Raw genomic sequence first — 23238 nt, forward strand, 5'->3', positions numbered from 1 at the left:
AAAGCATCAACACTTGCTTATAATAAAACATTTTCATTCACTTGAAAGAGTAACACACTGAAAAAGCTTGCAAAAGCTCATGAACAGAAGTAAAATCAAAGAACATTGGTCAAAGAGAACCAAAACCAAATAGCCGAGTTAAAAAATGTGGTTGATAGTCACTGCAGAATCAAGTGTGTCATTCAGTAAATTCACAATAGGGATGGGGAAGCCAGCTAGAAGGCAAGGCTCAAGTGTCAATGAGCAATTCATGCCTTTGAGAATGTCTGCCAACTCTGTGTCATTGATATGTAGGTGGGCCAGTTCATCCATGTCAATAGAGAATGTGATAATGTCCGACCTCGAAATATAGCATGTCCAGTGAATGCTGGCAAATTGTATCCATGTGGGACAGGCGTTGTTGGGGCACATCCTGGCTGGGATTGCAAATGCAAGCAGTAAGCAGACAGTGATGAGTAAAGATGGTGACCTCATGCCCTCACTATCCTCATGGAAGTATTTAATTGCATTGTAGAGGGTGAGGTGTATGTGCTCAAACATTTACCATTTATGCTGGGCAGATGAGAGATTTCTGAAAAGAATCTAAGAGGTTGAATGATGTCCCTGACATGCTGTTGCAGCACTGCACCTGTTGCACCTTGGTGGTTGTGATTGAAATGTGTACATTGGGTTTTGGGTGAGCTAGTGTGATGGTGCATACAAGTTGTCAGAAACCTGAAGCATCTTGTCAGTCCATCGAACTTTCCTCATAAATGAGGTGTTTTTCCTTATCAGAACACCTTCAAGGGAGCTTGCTTGGAGGCAGCATGGGGGAGATGTCAACAGTAGAAGTTAATAATGTCAGAGAATTTTCACAGCTCATGGTAGTCCACAGCTAGAGGAAGATTACAAATAAACTCAATGTTGTCACGTGGTGGTCAAATACCTGCAGTTGATATGGTATAACAAGGACAGGTTGCTCTGGGATTTATCATGACTGATTTTGACACTGTAGTTCCTTCTGGTGGAGGAAAAAATTGGAATGCCATACTGGTATGCATATGCAAACAGAGTTTTAACTAGTATTAAATCAACGCAGCATTGCCATGTCTGAGCCACATTTGGAGGCTGTACTGCAGGAAAAAGTGTCCAAACAGTCCAAAAAGAATAATCAAAGCAGTTTTAAGAATGTTGTCTTTCCACACAGGTATTTAATAGTAGGCACAGTGGCAATCAAGTGCACTAAATGCTCATGCACCATTGAGCTGTTGAACAAAGTCCTGAATATAAAGAACTGGATAACTGTCAATGATAGTGCAGGCACTGAGGACACTATAATCCCCACAGATATGGGTAATCTCAATGGGGTCAGACCATTTACTATCTGATTGCTGAATGATGCATGCAGTCAACAGCTCTCTGACAATAGGTTTAGCATGGCCCAATTCCTTTTTTAGTTTGAGGCAATGAGCCTTGTGTCGAAGTGGAGCACCTCTGTGATGTTGATCCTATGACTATTACTGTTAATACAAATGTCATTTGAGTCTGTTCACAAAGGGGGATTGTGCTCTACAGAAACACTGTAAGGCGCAGAGTCACTGAGCTAAGACACTTGTGTAGAAGGTGGTGCCACAAGGGGTGAGGGGTTGGTTGCCAAAATGTCATCTGGGGATGCTGAATCTTTATAAGGTGCTGACATAGTATTGATAGTCTGCACCAGTTGTGTGGATGCTCTGTTGATTCATTGGCAAAGAGCATCTTCTAAGCTCAAAGAGTGTCAGAAACAGAGTGCTCAAACATAAGCTCAAGCAATGCAATTGTGAATTTAGCTGTTAGAGATGAGCACTCAGAAAGTGAGCAAGGGAGAGGGTCCTTTAAGAGGGAAAATTGATAAGAATGGATGAATGAGCATGGGATCAGGGAGCCAGAGGCATGATGTAGTAATGCAGCATCTTTTGTATCAGGGGAAAATCTGAAACATTTAAGGAAATCAATACCTAACACAGCATCATCAACATCCACAACATGAAAAGCCTGTGTAAAACTGAGGTCAGGCACAAGGCACACTTGGATTTTGACAGTAGAGTTGTTTGCAGTGCATAAAGTCAGTTTGGTTGGGGATGTGTAAGCAGGGGCCAATCCAACATGAATGGTGCTGGCCTCAGTGCCAGTATCAATCAGATATTTCAAGTCTGAGGTGCAGTCTGCTACATATGGGCAACCTGGTGGCATGAATGTTGCACATGCTGACTATTGCTTGGTGAGGTGCAATGAGGTGGAATGGACTCATTTGCCTACATCAGTCTGCATGTGGAGTTCAGGAATGTGCAGTACACTCACTGAAATAATGAGCAGAAAGGTGAAATGGGTCTGAGGTCACCAATGTGGCAAGTTCAATCCCTTAGTCATGTGATAAGGGATTCAGAAATCGTCAATGCCCAATTAATCATAGAACACTTTTATTCACTTGAGACAATAAGACACCAAACAAGCATGTGAAAGCCCATGAACAGAAGTAGAAGAAAAGGACATTGGCCATAGAGAATGGAAGCCAAACAGCAGAGTTAACTGGCACAAAGTCAACTGCCTTACTAAGGAAATTCAAAACAGTACAAATCACTTTGTGCAAAAACCACACCAAGTAGAAACTATACTACCTATAGAAAACTGAACAATTCAACATCAGATTTTTTCATTTAATAAATTAAACATACAAAGTCCATTATAAAAGAAACTCTATTAAATTCTAACAATCTCGATGGAGAACTTGGCCACTGTATTGAGACAAGAACATACTTGCAATTATAATATTAATCCTAAGAATTATTAGGGAATTGACACCATCATTTAACTCTCATAGTGGAAGGCTCATAGAAAAGGATCTGTTTCCTGTAGCACTGCTAAAAGTAGTCTTAAGGATACAGGGTACATATAAATGGTGGACAAATCAAAATTTTCTTATGACTTTATTAAATTCTATAGTCTTTCCTGATGGACATATACATTATAGGGTTTCAGATGAAAAATGGCCTATTTACACCAAATTTTAAAGTTACAGTCATGAGTGCCGCCAACCAATATTATTTCGAAAAGAACTGGGGATTTTTTGTTTACAGTGATTATACATATGATACACTGTATATGTTGGTGACAGTGCAGTTTTCCAATATCTGTAAATGATTATCTTTGCTAGTATTTACTTTTGTTTCGCTGAAGCAGTTTGTTCCATAGAGTAAATATCTCTGGAGTGAGCATTCACGTGGGCAGAACAGATTTTGTGTTGTCAAAATACATTGCTGGCCTGGTCACGTGTTCTCGGGACGTCGTGTGTTCGTCCATATAGCGCCCTGTATATTTCGAATGCCACTACATCCCAGGTACAGACGGATTCTTTTCGTACGTGTAATGGATTATTTATATATGTTGCGCAGACATTTTAGCAGTATCCATTTGATACCGGGAGAAAACAAGCTACGTAACTTTTAAGGGCAAGTGATATTTCATTCTGCTTCTTTGCGATAGGTGTCACAGTTCAGATGCACTCGATTTTTGGTAGTTTTATAGTATTACAGAGCCTGACGTACATTTTTGCAGTGATAGTCTTGCAAAACGACTTGACAGTATGCTAGTACTTTTACAAGTGTCCGAAAAACACCGAATTTACCACACATTAGTGATTATATCCCTGCTAAATCGTCCTTATTTTCTGCTATTTCTGCGTATTTATTTTCTCGTTTTTGTGACCTAAAGCACAATTTTCCTTACCGGTGACACTTTGAAGTGTTCATTTAACACATTTTACGTACTTGCTACCAGTTTATTAAATAAATAATAGACTGAGTAAGAAAGGGGAAAAAAGGCGATCGGAGAATAAATATAAAAGCAAATACAATTGGTCATGTAACAGTCAACCCATATCACCATTAAGGGAAGTGGAAAGTGACACAAATGAAAGAATTTGGGGACATGTTTACTAATATTTTATGGTTCTTAATCAAAAGGTGAAGAAAATAAATTGAAGGCAAAATACACCAAAGAAGATAAATGTGTACTTTGATTAGCTACACTATTGTGTTTTTTATTTTATTTGTGCAGAAAATGTATTTAAGCTGAATGCAGAAATTGGTAGTAGGTACTGTGGAAAATTACAAATAGTTGGTATAGCATCTACCTTCAGCCACACACATCCAAATTTTTCTCTATCTAAACATTCCTCTTCAAGTGTTTTGAACATACTTTGGAATATTTTGTGGGGACAAAATTACTCCTCTTACTTTCTGGAGCCACATCTTTTCCCATTGTTCATCCTTCGGGAAACTAAAATATAAATCAAACATAATCATTCTCCATGTCCTAGACACACTTACATGCTCTCCTACTGTAACTTTATAGTAAAAAAAAAGGTTCAGACACACATATTATACGAAGACAATTACAGACTCCCACTCTACTGAATTTATCGGGACTAGTGTAGCAGGGGATACAACCCGTCGGCTTTGGACAATGACGTCACAAGTCGCCAAACGAGAAGCGATTCTTCTTAGTGTTGTAGCTCCCTTCAGTGGCTGATAAGTGTTTTTTGGCTTTTTAAAAAAAAAAATCTCATGGGATAGAATAAACAGATATACTTTATTAAGCAATCAGTAAAAAAACGAAACTGAAACATAACAGTAAAAGCGAAAATGGTAAACTGCTCTCTGGTGACTTGTGACGTCATTGTCCAAAGCCGACGGATTGTATCCCCTGCTACACTAGACCCAATTTATCTGTCTCCCATCTTTCAAATCTATATATGTAATTGAAAAGTCACTGATAAATGCATGGATGATAGTATTTGCTGAAACAACTAACCATTCCCCTTCCTGTTCCACTAGCAAATTTATGAGTGGAAGCGACTGTTTGTAAGCTTTTGTACGAGCCGTCATATTGATTATATAGTCATAAAATCGTAGAAAAATAGGTCTAAAGAATCAAGCATTAATTATAATGCATCTCGAAATTTTTAAACATAGTACCTGTGAAAAGTTACTATCCCTCCTTTCACATATTTTTCTTTGCATCCATAGCAACAACAGTAATTCACCATCGCTATTAACTATCAACAAATGGTGAAAATACAACAAAAACTCTTGATACAATAAACTTCAAATTCTGCAGAAAGCACATACGCACAGTGAAGTCCTGGAAACATGTGACTATCCTGGTTTAATGTTGACAACATGCGCAGAACGCAATGCTCACCCCAGAGATATTTACTCTATGGTTTGTTCACATGTTACTGAATGTTTGTTGCCCAAGTGCTACATATATTTGTGGAAGTACATATACTTTAGTGTGCAATGAATACAAACTATACCACACATCAATAAATCCAATAAAAGGAAATTCCGTGGTAACCAGTTCACAAACAAAGTAAGCAAGACTGTTGAAAGTAACCTACGTATCAGTTCTTCAGGGAAGAATCTCCCTCATGGCATGCCTCCCGGTGATTCAAATTTTTATGTAAACAATGATGTTGTTTGTAGTGGATTTGTTGTTGATGTGGCCATCTTGTTTTCTTTTAATTCAATTCAATTCAATTTATTAGCGTCCTTGTAGTACATCATCAAAATGACATAAGACTTGTCAATTAGGAAAGAGACATGTATCAAGCTATCAGGCATCATCCAACTGGGAACTAATTACATGAGAGGTCCCACAAGGTTCCATTTTGGGGCCCTTACTTTTTCTTGTGTATATCAATGACCTTTCATCAGTAACATTACTAGATGCCAAGTTTGTTTTGTTTGCTGATGATACAAACATTGCAATAAATAGCAAATCAAGTGTAGTCTTAGAAAGATCAGCCAATAAATTATTTGTGGACATTAATCACTGGTTCCTAGCCAATTCCTTGTCACTAAAATTTGAAAAAACACACTACATGCAGTTCAGAACTTGTAAGGGGTATCCCAAGAGTATATGTCTAACATATGATGACAAGAAGATAGAAGAAGTGGACAGTGTTAAATTCTTGGGATTACAGCTTGATAATAAATTCAACTGGGAGGAGCACACCACAGAACTGCTGAAGCGTCTTAACAAATCTCTGTTTGCAATGCGAATTTTGTCAGACATAGGGGATATAAAAATGAAAAATCTGGCATACTATGCTTACTTTCATTCCATAATGTCAAATGGGATTATTTTTTGGGATAATTCATCAAGCCAAGCTAAAGTTTTCTGGGCACGAAAACGTGCAGTAAGAGTTATATGTGGTGTGAACTCAACGACATCCTGCAGAAGCCTGTTTAGGGAACTAGGGATACTAACTACTGCTTCCCAATATATTTATTCCTTATTGAAATTTGTCATTAAAAATATATCACTTTTTCAAACCAACAGCTCAATTCATGGAATCAATACTAGAAATAAGAATAATCTTCACAAGGATTTAAAGTCAGTTAGTCTTGTACAAAAAGGTGTGCATTTTTCAGGAACACACATTTTCAATAACTTGCCAGCAGCCATAAAAAGCTTAACAACCAATGAAATTCAGTTTAAGAGTAGCCTAAAGGATTTATAGGTGGCCAACTCCTTCTACTCCATTGATGAATTTCTTAGTAAAACCAACTGATTTGTATATAAGTACAACATAACTTCTGCACAATTTCAGTGCAGTAATGTGTTCATTGAAAAGTTGTGTATGTGTGTGTGTGTGTGTGTGTGTGTGTGTAAGCATAATCTAACTTCTGCACCATTTCAGTGCAGTAATGTGTTCATTGTAAATAAGTATTACAGTAGTTGTATTACATGTTTATTACCTTATAAATAAATAAAAAAATTTATTTTAAATTCAGTGCATTAGTATTTGTAAAATGACTCTTCATTAAAAAATAATGATCATTCCACTTGGGACCTGTGGAATGGTACATTAGCTTACTTGTTTTAGTTGTAAATATTTGTTGTGTATTGTTGTTTTTCTGACTTGTTCCACATCCTGGAGGACCTCCTCACTACGGATCAATTGGAATGAAAGTAAATCTAATCTAATCTAATCTAATAAACATTAGAATTTAAAATACATATACATTAAAATTTATAATTGAATTTACTTGTCACTTAAACATTACAATTTTAATAGAACTATAAGAACATTAACATAAAAATATACAAGTAGGATAACAACATACAAAGAAAATGCTAGTGATTCTCACACCAAAGATTATTTCCATTCTTACATTAATACTGTTTCACACTTTCATAGAAACAGCAAGTATTTAAATGTGACCAATTACACATATTTATTATGTCAGGGAAATATTAACTGCACTTTTATTGTCAATGATTCATAAAATCTTCAATACTGTAAAAACTATTGCTCAATAACATGTTTCTTAGTTCTCTTTTAAATATGTGGAGTTTTGGTATTATTTTTAGTTCTTTGGGAAGAGCACTGTAGAGGATATTGGGTTGATATAGGACACATTTGTGAGACATAGCTGTTTTATGAATTTCTCTGTGGAAATCATTCCTATTCCTCATTACATAGTTGTGAAATTCTCTGTTTAATGTAGAAAATACCTCTTGTTCTTTTAAGAAACATGTTGTTGTTGTGGTCTTCAGTCCTGAGACTGGTTTGATGCAGCTCTCCATGCTACTCTATCCTGTGGAAGCTTTTTCATCTCCCAGTACCTACTGCAGCCTACATCATTCTGAATCTGCTTAGTGTATTCATCTCTTGGTCTCCCTCTACGATTTTTACCCTCCACGCTGCCCTCCAATACTAAATTGGTGATCCCTTGATGCCTCAGAACATGTCCTACCAACCGATCCCTTCTTCTGGTCAAGTTGTGCCACATACTTCTATTCTCCCCAATCCTATTCAATAATTCCTCATTAGTTATGTGATCTACCCATCCAATCTTCAGCATTCTTCTGTAGCACCACATTTCAAAAGCTTCTATTCTCTTCTTGTCCAAACTATTTATCGTCCATGTTTCACTTCCATACATGGCTACACTCCATACAAATGCTTTCAGAAATGACTTCCTGACACTTAAATCTATACTCGATGTTAACAAATTTCTCTTCTTCAGAAACGCTTTCCTTGCCATTGCCAGTCTACATTTTATATCCTCTCTACTTCGACCATCATCAGTTATTTTGCTCCCCAAATAGCAAAACTCCTTTACTACTTAAAGTGTCTCATTTCCTAATCTAATTCCCTCAGCATCACCCGACTTAATTAGATTACATTCCATTATCCTTGTTTTGCTTTTGTTGATGTTCATCTTATATCCTCCTTTCAAGACACTGTCCATTCCATTCAACTGTTCTTCCAAGTCCTTTGCTGTCTCTGACAGAATTACAATGTCATCGGCAAACCTCAAAGTTTTTACTTCTTCTCCATGAATTTTAATACCTACTCCAAATTTTTCTTTTGTTTCCTTTACTGCTTGCTCAATATACAGATTGAACAACATCGGGGAGAGGCTACAACCCTGTCTTACTCCCTTCCCAACCACTGCTTCCCTTTCATGTCCCTCGACTCTTATAACTGCCATCTGGTTTCTGTACAAATTGTAAATAGCCTTTCGCTCCCTGTATTTTACCCCTGCCACCTTTAGAATTTGAAAGAGAGTATTCCAGTCAACATTGCAAAAGCTTTCTCTAAGTCTACAAATGCTAGAAACGTAGGTTTGCCTTTCCTTAATCTTTTTTCTAAGATTAGTCATAAAGTGAGTATTGCCTCACGTGTTCCAGTGTTTCTACGGAATCCAAACTGATCTTCCCCGAGGTCGGCTTCTACTAGTTTTTCCATTCGTCTGTAAAGAATTCGTGTTAGTATATTGCAGCTGTGACTTATTAAACTGATAGTTCGGTAATTTTCACATCTGTCAACACCTGCTTTCTTTGGGATTGGAATTATTATATTCTTCTTGAAGTCTGAGGGTATTTCGCCTGTTTCATACATCTTGCTCACCAGATGGTAGAGTTTTGTCAGGACTGGCTCTCCCAAGACTGTCAGTAGTTCCAATGGAATGTTGTCTACTCTGGGTGCCTTGTTTCGACTCAGGTCTTTCAATGCTCTGTCAAACTCTTCATGCAGTATCATATCTCCCATTTCATCTTCATCTACATCCTCTTCCATTTCCATAATATTGTCCTCAAGTACATCGCCCTTGTATAGACCCTCTATATACTCCTTCCACCTTTCTGCTTTCCCTTCTTTGCTTAGAACTGGGTTTCCATAATAGCTCTTGATATTCATACAAGTGGTTCTCTTATCTCCAAAGGCCTCTCTAATTTTCCTATAAGCAGTATCTATCTTACTCCTAGTGAGATAGGCCTCTACATCCTTACATTTGTCCTCTACCCATCCCTGCTTAGCCATTTTGCACTTCCTGTCGATCTCATTTTTGAGACGTTTGTATTCCTTTTTACCTGCTTCATTTACTGCATTTCTCCTTTCATCAATTAAATTCAATATTTCTTCTGTTACCCAAGGATTTCTACTAGCCCTTGTCTTTTTGCCTACTTGATCCTCTGCTGCCTTGGCTACTTCATCCGTCAAAGCTACCCATTCTTCTTCTACTGTATTTCTTTCCCCCATTCCTGTCTGGTGTTCCCTTATGCTCTCCCTGAAACTCTGTACAACCTCTGGTTCTTTCAGTTTATCCAGGTACCATCTCCTTAAATTCCCACCTTTTTGCAGTTTCTTCAGTTTTAATCTACAGGTCATAACCAGTAGATTGTGGTCAGAGTCCACATCCGCCCCTGGAAATGTCTTACAATTTAAAACCTGGTTCATAAATCTCTGTCTTACCATTATATAATCTATCTGATACCTTTTAGTATCTCCATGGTTCTTCCATGTATTTAAGAAACATATGCTTTCATGTGTGTATAAGGATGGTAGTTTCATGATTTTTAATTCTTTGAAAGCATACCTACAAGAGTCCCTACATCTTATACCTTTCATTATTCTGACTGCCTTCTTTTGTAGTCTAAGTGAATGTTTTGTTAGACTGTTGTTCCCCCAAAACTGTACACCATATCTTAATAAACTGTGCATGAATGAGAAATAATCACATAACACTGTTTTAATATTACATGAGCTTTTAAGCATTCTAAGTATATAACATGTTTGACTTCATTTTTTGTTCAATGATATTACATGCTTTTCCCATCTTAAGTGTTCATCAAACCATGCTCCCAAGAATTTAATGTATGATGCTTGTTGAATCTTACACTTACCCAGTTCTACTGTAAGGTTAGTTTTTATTTTATTTGTAATATGTCTGAAGTTGATCCACATTGTTTTTTTGGCATTCACAATGAGTCTGTTTTCATTAAACCATCTGTCTGCTTCGTCTGTTGCTAATGTGACTTTTTCCTGTATGTCAGCTTCACTATTTACTTTAACAAACAAACTTGAATCGTCAGCAAACAGTACTGCCTCTGCTTCAGATAGTTGACTTGGTAGGTCATTGATAAATATTAAAAACAGTAATGGCCCTAATACAGATCCCTGGGGTACTCCGCTCAAAACTCTCTCAAATCTTGATGAATATGTCCTATCTGCATGGCATATCTCCACCTTCTGATACCTGTCCGACAGATATGATTCAAACCATTTGTGGGCAACTCCACATATCCCATAGGCATATAACTTCCTAAGCAGTAACTTATGGTCTAGACATCAGAGGCCTTTGATAAGTCTAAGAACAATCCACAATTTAATTCCTTTTTATTTATGGAATTTAGAACAAGTTTCAAAAAATTGGAGATAGCTATTTCAGTTGATTTATTTTTACAGAAACCATTTTGCGCATAAACCAATATTTTATTGTTAATAAGAAATTTTTATAGTCTATGATACATTATCCGTTCCATTATTTTTGAGTAACCTGACAACATTGATAAGGGCCTAAAGTTACTAACATCATATTTATCACCGTTCTTGTAAAGTGGATTTATAGTTGACATTTTAAGATTTGAGATGGAAACACCCTTGTCTTAAAAGATTCATTTATAATTTCAGTGAGATGTGAGGCTATGTTTCTTGCACTTTGCTTAATGAGTTTGTCAGGAATCCCATCACACCCACTTGACATTTAATTTTTTAACTTATTTATAGCATTTAGTACCTCTGATTCAGTTACTGTATAAAGGAACATTCTCATGTCATTCATGGGGATTTTTACCTTGCTATTGGAATTACATTTAGTTTTAATTAAATTTATGGCTATATTTGTGAAATGTTTGTTAAATATGTTGTCAATCTGAAGTGGGTCCTTAACAGTTTCACCCCCACTTTTAATGACAAAGCTGTTATCTTTTCTTTGGTATCTACCTATATTTTTATTTATTACCTCCCAAGTTGACTTCATTTTGTTGTTGCCTTTCTCAATATATGAATCATTATCAAGCTTCTTAGCTGCAATTATTACTTTCTTGTACAGGCTTCTATAACATTTCACATGTGCTTTCAGTGCTACATGCTTCCTGGCTGATTTATTTAACTTTCTGAGTGCATCTGATGACTTTCTAATCTCCTGTGTAACCCATGTTTTGGTTTTACATTTAGTTTTGACTATTTTTATAGGAAAGGCAACACTGAAGCAGTGTATGTAGCTTTCAAGGAATGAGTCAAACTTTGTGTTGACATTACTAATTGATTCACTACCGCAGTTGTTATTTTCCAGAATGTAATTAAAAATTCTTATGCTGTCATCATTTATAAATCTCCTTTCTCTGTAATTGTTATTGATAACAGGATCCTTGTAAGATGTGACATTTAAACTCAATTTGATACCCTTGTGATCCAAGAAACCAGTGTCAATTACTTCATTGTTATAGTCACACTTGTCCTTGTTTATAAATACCTGATCTATTATAGTTTCAGACATATTTCCACATCTGGTAACTTCATTTACAGTTGCCATCATATTATGACACAAAAACAGATTGCACAGTTGCTGTTGTTTACTACAATCATTCTTAAAGTTAACATTAAAATCACCAAGAACAATTACATTATGTTTAAGTTCATTCAGTAGTCCCTCAATGTTTTCCATAAAAATGGCCAAGTTGCCCAATGGTGTACGGTACATACACACAATAGTAATTTTTAATTTTGCTATCTCACATGTACTGTATTCAAAATCTTTTTCTATGCATTTTAGTTTACATTTAATTTCTTTTGATTCTACCCCTGTCCTAACATAAATACATGTCCCACCCCCTTTATGGTTGATTCTACAAAATTTGCCAATCATTTCAAAATTTGGAATAATTAAGATAGACACTTGCATTTCTTTTACCCAGTGCTCACTTATACATAGTATGTTAATGTCTTTTAGATAGTCAGTTAATAGAAATTCTGTTTCAGCTAATTTACTTCCTAATCCCTGCACATTTTGGTATACAACTGTTAAAGTTTCATGTAGTGGATTTGCTGCACAATTTACCTTTGTACTTTCTTGTTGCTGACACTGTAAAGATTCTGCCTTTTCTTCTTCTTCGAATTGTGAAGATACCACAAAAAATAGTCACTATGCATAGCAGCTCTTCTTATCCTGATGCTCTTTGTTTGAGATGTCTGCAGAGCAGCTGATGAGTTTCTGGATCTAGAAGAAAGGTTCTTGACTGTTGGTGTGGTTGCAGTCCTAGTTACAGGTGAGCATGAGGCATTATGTGTGTTGAATGTGCTGACAGCTTCATCCTTGGAGGTTTTAGGTGCACATGAGTTTACACTAGGTTTGTAGGCTTTCTCATCTGAAGAAATTGTTTCCTCTTCAACTCTGCTGGATGTTCCTGACATTTCTACTGGTACCCCATATTCTACCACTCCTTCAGATACTGGTACCAGTATGCCAGGTATCTCTCTCATGTGAGATGTTTCCTTGCAAATTTCCATTTGCTCAGTTACTGCTGTGGTGAGGATACCAGGCAGTTTGTGTTGATCATTGAGCTTATTTATTGTTTTTCTAATATGAGCACAGACATACACACGTCCTGCTCTATTTAGGAGATCTCCACTGTTTATGAAATGTTGTTTTCTGAAATCTAGCTGGACAAATGTTGAATTTGTGCAGCACTTTGTTATTTTGTGAAGCAGTCTGTCAGTTTTTTTGATTTCTTCGTTAACATTAGATTTCTTAAAAAAATCGTATGGAATGCTGGCTACCATCAAATGTACATTTTTCAGCTTTTCGAGTGTCTCTCTTAGCGCTCGTCTTGCTGATAATACATCATTGCAGCAGATGTCTACTCCGCCCCCTAGGATTAGAATACAATCATTTTTCTTTATCTTGATACTCAGATTTTCATAGTTATTGACGATCACTTTCAGTGGAGCATCAGGTTTTATTATGCTAGCAACACTGCATCCTGAGTTATATACGGTTTCTGCCAGTCTTATAAAGGAAGTGGCGAAATGTAAACAATGTGATGGTGTAGGCTGTCTGGAAACAACTGAACAACAAAGTAGCAGGAAGGGTTTAGCATCACAATTTGTTGTTCTGTGTAGATCCTGCAATAAATCTACCTCAAAAATTACTTTGAACATTGTGCGTAATTCATGTGATGTGAATTTGAAGTTAGTATATGCAATGCATGCAATAGGACAAGGAAAGACAGCTCAAACGGTTTGTGGTTTGATGGACCTTCCTCCTCTTCCCACCAGGTTCAGCACGTGCACATAAATGCTTTTAGGTGCCTTGAAAATTGTGTCTAAAGTATCTATGGAACATGCAGTAGAAGAAGCTGTAAATATAAATGGACCCTGGGACACTGCTGCTGCACATGATGGGACACGGCAACATCGAGGACATCATTCCCTGAATGGTGTTGCAAGTGTTACTTCTCTGGAGAATGGAAAAGTTGTTGATGTTGAGTGCTTGCCTAAGTACTGCCACACCTGCCATAGTAACACTGAAGGACATATTGAACATCAGTGTTCTAAGAATTATGATGGTTACAGTGGAAGTATTGGAAGTATGGAGTGTGATGGAGCCCTAAAAATATTTCAGAGGTCGGTGCCCATTTATAATGTTAGATATACGAAGTACCTAGGCAATGGGGACTCTAATCATTTCAATAAAATTAATGAGTTCAATGTTTATGGTGATACCTTGGCAACAAAACTGCAGTATTGTGGACTTCTACAAAACAGGATGAGTGCTAGATTGAGGAAGCTATGAAGAGAAATGAAACGAAAGTTGCTATCTGATAGAAGATCTCTGTCTGGCCAACACAAAGTGACAGAAACTGAAACAGACCTTCTTCAGAGCTATTATGGACTGGCCATTAGATGAACTGCACCTCTGAATGATGTTACAGCAATGAGAAAAGCTGTATAGCCCCCTACTTCCATAAGTTGTCCACAGGTGACCACCCTGTTCATGGACTTTACCCTAAAGGAGCAAATTCTTGGTGTGGTTACCAAAAAGCAAAAGAAAATGGTAAAATTACCACCATAAGCATTCTCTTCCCGAGCCTGTTATGAATGAAATAAAATCAATTTTTAGAGGCCTGAGCCACCCCATTTTGCTTAGTAAATGTTTTCATGGGGGCATTAAGAATACAAATGAAAGTTTCAACCATTGCATATGGCAAAGATTACCCAAGAATGCTTTTGTCAGACTAAATACATTAAATGTTGGTGTATTAGATGCAGCGATATGTTTCAGCAATGGAGTGCTACAAAGGTTGGACGTCCTGAGAAATTTACGCATAAAATGTGGCTCTAAAATGGAAGATCTATTGCTTGCGTGTGACAGACAATGGGTGCATGAAGCTGAAAAATTCACTCTTCAAGTTACCAAAGAAGCAAGAAGTGCTCAAAGGAATACCAAGAGGAAGCTTGAAGATGAAGAAATGTTGCAGGTTAAGGACTATGTTTCAGGAATGTTTTGAGGCACAGTTTAATTGGGCTCATATCTTCATTTGCAATTTCCTGCAAGTTCTGTTTTTCAGAATTCAGGTATAAATATTTCCTAAAGTTTATAAAGCATTGCTCTAATTTTTTTTCTGTAACTTGCTGTAGTCCATACTTATGCACCAGACCTAAGCTTTATTGTAGAATCAACTAAATTATAGAACAAAAATAACATTTTTATTAGGAAAAATTATAAAAATTAAAATGTAAGCTCTGATTTTTTTTATCCTTGTAATATATGAGCTGCTTGGGGGAACACAATGGTAAGCGCCATCGCCGTGTATTTTGCGGTAGATGGCTAATGACACCACCTGTGGGATGCACAATGCAGTAAACTTACTGGTAGTTCCAAATTCACTCAACAGATGTCAGGGAGGAGCTTAATGGTAAGTGCCACTGTCTGTCTGTTGCGGAAACATAATGGTAAGTGACAGAGAGAATGGCAGCAAGTAAAAACATCTGTGAGATTATGGCAATAGTGAACATGGCAGAAGACAAGGAATGTACTTCCAATGATACTAATATCTTCAAGAGGGATCCAGAATACATTCCTAACAATTCAGATGACTCAGAGGTATGTTATTTTGTAAATATACTGTCTTTAGTAAGTTTCACGAACATAATGGTAAGTGCATGTACATACCATTATGTTGCTGAAGTACAATTGAAAATTACGTTCGCCGACAAGTACAAGAATTGTACAGTCCAGATCAGTAGTGCGAGATCATCAAGAAGTTAGAGAGGATTGTTATCAAATATGATACTCTAAAGAAGCGTTTGTCTTCAGAAAGAAGACAGTTGATGATCGAGCTATCAACCTAAGGAAAATATGTAGGTGGAAGGTGACTTCCGAATATCCATCATCTTTATTCATCAGCGAGACATTTTGTCATGACATTTGGCATGAAATAAACTTCAGGAAACATGGAAAGCAAGGACCTGTTCCTATGCTTTGACTTAAATACAATGGGCCAAGGCTTATTGAAAAGAAGAAAGTTGCTGACGTCCTGTCGCTCCTAAATTACATACCTCCTGTCCACAATGGATTTTTCCTGTCACTAAAGCCAACAGTTTTAGATGAAAAAGACATTAGTAATGAGAGTGATGAATGATTTTGCCATTTCAGTAAAGTGTTCAAGACTTACTGTAAAATTTAATATGTAATGTTCTATCACTACGTGTTGTTAATGGTGTATGGTAATGTAATAATTTTTGTATATTTCATTTGTTTTAGTCAGTTCTGATTTTCATTTATGTCAGTATAGTGGAAGATAGATGTTAGAATCACTACAGAATAAAAGGACTGTTCAAAAAAATTATTCAGATTTGCAGATCAATTGAAACTTTAGATGCGCTGTATCTCGAAACTGTGATTTTGGCGCTTACCATTTTGTTCCCCCTAGCAGCTCATATGTAATAAGTGGAATTAAATAGGTCTAGTACCTCAGCCATCATATCATGCATATCTGGTAAAAAATGTATAACATTGGATTAAATGGTTCCTCAACTTGAGGAAGTGCTCTTTTTTTTTTTTTTTTTTTTTTTTTTTTTTTTTTTTTTTTTTTTTTTTTTTTTTTTTTTTTTTTTTAAAGAAGAAGAAGAAGAAAAAAATACATCAAATTCTTTGTATTTTTTCAATAACCCTAACCAGATTCAAAAAATTCAAAATACTTATACTTTGTTTACTTGATATCAACAAATAATCATTAAAACATATACATTATAAACAGTGCCTGAAAGAAATAGGACTTGATTTTTACATAATATTGAGCCAAAAAAATACCCTGTATCCTTAACATATGTGGTAGGCTCTCCTATCTAAGTAAAATTCCAACCAGAAAACTGGTACTTTCTAGTAGTAGGAGAAAAATGTTATTTTTCTGCACAGAGGGAAAAGGGTACAAATAAAATATTACTTCATCCAGCAAGGAAAGGAATGAATCTTCCCTACACAGAAGACAAAATGTTTCTAAGATGATGATAACTTTTGGTAGACCCTCCAAGAATCACTTCTCCTTCATACTAATTTAGTATTCACAATTATGTGTCTCTAGACTACCATATTAATTAATGCTATACTTTCCATAAGTCTTCACAGTATATAAGCTATCACCATACACAATAATAGGTGCTTCCAAAGCACACCACCACCAACAAAATTTTGAACTGTCACTATACATCATAATAGGTGTCACCCTATATATATTGTGTGAATCATAGTTCCACTGACAAAATTTTGGAGGAGTTCAGAAATATTTTCTGTCAATTTTGGTATCGTGTACCCATGGTCTACAGTGGTTCATTACAGAGTTACAATTTAATTATGACTAATTCAATTTCTTATCACTATTGCCTTTGTTAATGTGAAAATACTTTCATAACAATGGAAAAGCAGTAATAGACAATGATTACAATGTTCTACAAAAACATGTAGTAAAGCTACACCCTCAGTAGTGATGTAGATTTTGTCTCTACAGGAACAACTGACATTGTCTTAGTGCAGCACTTACATTGCATCATTTAGTTAACCCTTACATGATGTGTATGTCAGCCAACTCTTCACCAGTAATCCTCTCCATACCACTGTGTGTCACAGTTACCATATAAATTACGCTACCAGTAACAAAACCAAGAGAGGATTGAGCAGCAGTGGGTGCAGTTTTGAGGGCGAAGAGTAAAGTGGGCATTACTGTGACCAACAGGAAGTATCATAAGTCAACTAAACAAATTATTTGAAAGAAGACATTCGTCACTTGTAACTAGTTCACATTGCCTGCCTCTCTGCCCATGGTTACTGGTGTCTCTTCTCTTGATCAATGAAGCTGGCTGAAAACAGTTGGTGATAGAAGGACAGCTTCACTATGTAGCCCACACAGTATGGAGTGTTGAATTTCAGTCCCTTTTAATATCACAGCCAGTTCCTGTCTCAAAAGTTTCTGTTAAATGCAGGTAAATAAACGGTTGTTTACTCCACTTATTCATAGTCCAGTCATAATGCAGTAGCGCTGTTTGGCTAGATGATTAGTAACAGTTCAGTATGTCAACTAACATTATAGTCAAGGAGATAAACACTACATAAAGTGGCAGCACACTCCTACAACAATAACAAAATTTCTTTCAAGTTGAGCAGAGACCAAAATTAAGAAATTGTACACAGTAAGCATGTGTTCTCATTAGATACTATTTATGGTGGCAGCTTATTATCACTATCACAGTAGGACACTGTTGAGAGCTAACTCCATCAGCTGCATCAGTCACAGTTTCACAATAATAAATAATTAGAATGTAATGTCACTGAGTTATTGAGACACATTATGTGAAATATGACTTCAGCATAGTACATTTTATGAGCTGTTAACTCTAGACTCAGATTCAGGTTCTTTATTAGTCATTCAGAATTATTACATTCAATAGACTTTGTCAGTTCACTTAAACTATTAATTTTATAAAAAATATTTTTATGTATTGATGTTGATATTAGGCATGCCCAAAAATTCTTCTAATGAATACAACAGATTACTTAACAAGAAGTTGTGTAGGTTTTCATAAAATACTATGATTGGTTTGCTTGAGGCATGTTCAGACAATTTGTTATAGATTTTAATTGCCATGTACTTATGACTATTGTTAGTTTACACTAATCTATTTTGTGTCATGTGTTGAGAAATACAGATTCTTGTATTGTAGTCATGCCTTTGATTTGTTACACCTAAATTTGGAAGTTTAACATGTATATAGTAAAGACTATAAAAATGTATAGATTAATAATGGTTAATAATCTATATTTATTGAACAATCATTTAAAATGCATCCTATTATCTACCTTTTCAATACTATGATCATGTCACCAGAATTTTACTTATTTTTTTGCTGTTTCCCCAGCGTATTAATGCTTACCTTACAAAAGATTGAAAGAAAAAGCAAAGTATGCTGTCCTTACATACTTAGATGTCACACAACACTTCAGTCTCTTCAGCAGATATATTACTCTTGGCAGTCCAATGACAATGTGTTCAACATGAGATTTCAGTGTTAGTTTATTGTCAAGTATGATACCTAAAAATTTTGCATTCTGTTTTTCTATTTTTACAGTCTTTAGTAGACTGTACCACATCTTCTTGTTTTTTTTTTGTTGTTTTTTGTTTTTCATTTAATAGTAGATCATTCTCATTAAACTGTGATATTGCATTATCTTTTGCCAAATTCATACTACAAACAAGGTTCTTAAACACATGGTTCACAGACGGAAAATTGTATCATCTGCTTACATATATGTCTTATGTTCCCCAGTAAGGAATAGAAATGGTCCTAATTTAGATCCCTGTGGCACTCGGCATTGACACTTAAATGTGTTTGCAGATGACTTCCTGAACTCACCCCTTGTTTCCTTTTACTGAGATATGATTGGACCGGTTTTAAACTTTTGTCACATATCCCATAATACTCAAGTTTAGACAGCAAAACAGAGTGGTCAGCTCACTCAAAGGCCTTGCTCAGACCACATAAGGCTATCTGTATGTGAGCATGGTCCTCAAATGCTAATAAATTGTCTCTCACTAAGAGTTATATGGCATGTATAGTTGACTTTCCTTTTCTGTAGCCAAACTGTAATGTACTTAAATATTATTTAGTTCTAGGTACTCATAAATCTGCTTACACATTGTTTTAGAGGAGTCATTGCCACAAAATAAGTACTCTTTCCTGTGTGTATCTGAACATTGGATTAAACCAGGACAAATAGAGTACTATCAACAATATAACGTAAGAATCAGCTTAATTTTTTAAGGAACTCCTCAACATTATAAAAAGAGTGACCTATGAGGAAACTCTTCAGATTCAATTTGAAAGCGTGTGGCTTACTGCTAAGATCTTTGAATTCTTGTGGTTGCTTATTGAAATGGGATGCAACAGTATACTGCACACCTTTCTGCACAAGAGTTAAGACCTTCTTCTGAAGTAGACAACCCACTACCCACCCACCCACCCTCCCTCCCACCCCCCCCCCCCCACACACACACACATATTCATACTCATATTCATGCAAAGACAGACTGACTGTGCTGTGCATAATGAGAAAAGCAGTTTGGGTGGTGAGATTAAGAAGGGGGCTGGAGCAGAGTCAGGGAGGGGTAGCAGGGTAGAGGTGGAGGCCAGCAAAGTGCTGCTTGTGGGGATGTACAACAAGGATGTTGTGGGGAGATGGCAGGCAACTCGCCCAGTTTGGTAGCTAGTTGAATTTGGGGGGGGGGGGGGGGGGGGGGGAGTTGAAAATAAGAGAAGTAAAAAGACTGTGAGAGCATTGGTGGAATAGATGGCTGTGTGGTAGTGGAGTAGGAACATGGAAGAGGATAGGTGGGTGAAAGACAGTGACTAACAAAAGCTGAGGGCATGGGGGTACACAAATGTAGGATATATTGCAGGGAGAGCTCCCATCTGCACAGTTCTGAGAAACAGGTGTTGGTGGTGTTGGTAGGAAAGATCCAGATGGCACAGGTTGTGCAGAAGTTACTGAAGTGAAGAAAGCTGTGTTGGACAGCATGCTCATCAGCTGCAAGGTGCAGCTGTTTTTTGGCCATAGTTTGTTGGTGGCCATTCATGCAGACAGATGGCTTGTTGGTTGTCATGTCCATGTAGAGTGCAGTGTAGCAATTGAAGCTTAACTTGTAGCTAACATGACTGATTTCAAAAGTAGCCCTGCCTTTAATGGGATAGGTTATGCTTGTATCTGGAATGGAGTAGGTGGCGGTGGGAGGATGTGATGTGACAGGTGTTGTATCTAGGTCTATTACAGGGCCAAGAGCCATGAGGCAAGAGGTTGGGAGAGGGGATGGCCAAGGATATTGTATCGGTTTGGTGGGTGATGGAATACCACTGTGGGAAGGGTGGGGAGGGGTGGGGAGGATAGTAGGCTGGACACTCCTCATTTCTGGGCATGGTGAGAGGTAGTCAGAACCATAGTGGATAATGTGATTCAGTTAGCCCAGACCTGGATGGTACGGGGTCACAAGGACAGTTGGCCAGCGGAAGATAGTGAGTGACTGGAGGTATATGGGAGATCTGTTTCTGTACAAGGTTGGGAGGGTAATTCCAGTATGTGAATCCCTGAATGAGACATTTAGGATATTTCTTGGGGGTTGCTCTTCACTACATATGCAATAGCCGTTTGTGGCTAGGCTGTGTGGAAATCAAAGTGAAGATATTGCTGGTGGTTGGTAGGATTGATATGGATAGTTACTGATGTTGCCATCTTCAATGTAGAGGTCAACATTAAGGTATGTGGCTTGTCAAGTTGAGGAGGGACATGTGAAGTGAATGAGGGAGAAGGTGTTGAGATTCTGGAGGAAGGTGGATAGGGTGTCCTCACTCTCAATGCAGATCATGAAGATGTTATCAATGAATCTGAACCAGGTGGGTGGGTTTCAGATTCTGGATGTTTAGGAAGAATTCCATTAGATAGCTCATGAATGGGTTGGCAAAAGATAGTACCATGCAAGTGCCATTGCCACCTCATGAATTTGTTTGTAGGTGGTACCTTCAATGGTGATGTAATTGTGACTGAGGTTGTAGATAGTGATGGTGACTAGGAAGGAGGTTGTAGGTTTCGATTCTGTCGCGCATTGGGAAAGGGCTCAAAAATGGCACGTCTTCACCCCTGTGGTTTTGAAGTATAGGGCTTAGGTCCAGGAGGTGTCTGCCAGCTGTCAGATTTATCCACCTTCAAACCCTGCCACAGTGACCCCATCCAGGAATCCAACAGGATTTCCAGCTCTCCTCAAATTGTTAGGCCCGTCCCACAACCTCTCTCCTTAGTCTCCCTCCTCACCCTTACTGTTCCACATTCCTACATTCAACATGCTTCCTAAACTCTTTAAGTCCAACCATTCAGGACACCCCATTGCGACCAGTTACTTCACCTCCACTGAGAGAATCTCTGTACTCATAGACCAACACCTTCAGGCTATTATGTGCAAGCCAGTCTCCTATATAAAAGACACCAAACATTGGGTCACTGACTCTCCACAGTTCCTATTCCTTTGCCACATGGTGTCCTGCTCATCACTGCTGATGTCACCACCCTTTACACTAACAATGTGAATGCCGATGGCTTTGCCCCTACTGAACATTACATTCCTCAACGACTGACAGATTCTGAACATATAAACTCCTTCCTGATCATCATGACCAACTATACCTTCATCCACAATTACTTCACAAGTCCCCACCTCTACCCTGCTATCCCTCCCCCTCCCTGCTCCAGCTTCCTCCTGAACCCTGCACCCAGATTGCTTCTCCCATCATGAACAGTTACTTACAGTCTGGCCTCGGTGGACAGAGATGGTAGTCACATATGCAAGTGTGAGATGGTTCACATAAATACATGTGTGTGTGTGTGTGTGTGTGTGTGTGTGTGTGTGTGTGTGTGTGTTTGTGTGTGTGTAAGTGCTTTGTCTAACTCATAAGAAGGCATTTTGGCTTTGCTTGTTTAGCAGACCTTTTGTTGTGCCTGTCTGTGACTCAACATCTGCACTATATGATGGGTAGCAATATATCCATTTCATGGTATTGCAACTTGTATTTGATTAATAGATCTTCACAATTCTTTTTTTACTTACCTTCTCATACATTCAAAATCTAGACATTATTATTTGATAAATCTTCTGTGGTATCCCTATTTTTCTGTAATGTGGGTACTATCCCATTCTGGACCCTAGAAATTGAAGATAGTGTCAGAGCCTAAAGTGGCTCTCTATTTTGGTAACATAGTAGCTTATTCTTTTCCTAATGGTGGTGCCAATTCATTTAAAATTAGATAGTGTGCTTTGACATGTTTACTGGTGACTTTCGAAATTACCTTTATACCTAACAAATCTTTTCTAATACCTCCTGTCTATTCAGCAAACTATGTTGTACAGCCCTAATTGTATTTAAATCTCCTATTTTGCTTTCCAACGTTTCTTCCTCTTTTTGTAGACACTCATGTAATTCCTCTAAACCTTTTAACACCTAATCCCATCTCCTTTACAACTTGTTCATTCCTCCATTTAATTATGAACTTAAACTTAGTAATGTTTCATTCACTTGAGAAAGTTTTTTGTTAATAATGCTTTTGTTTCTGTTGATTGATTTAAATGAACTGTGTAGTTTACTGCTATAAAATCATTCTCATCAATTTCCTAACAGATATTAATGTAAAGTATCACACAACTGGTATTGAGATTAACTAAGATTGTACTGGTACTGCTAATAAATGAAATGGTTTTCCTTTTGCCATATTGATTGCTAGTTAATGAAATTCCCTGAACAGTTCTTTTATAATTAATTATTATCTAACA

Source organism: Schistocerca piceifrons, chromosome 4 (assembly GCF_021461385.2).
Source record: "Schistocerca piceifrons isolate TAMUIC-IGC-003096 chromosome 4, iqSchPice1.1, whole genome shotgun sequence".
Classification (NCBI taxonomy): Eukaryota; Metazoa; Arthropoda; class Insecta; order Orthoptera; family Acrididae; genus Schistocerca; species Schistocerca piceifrons.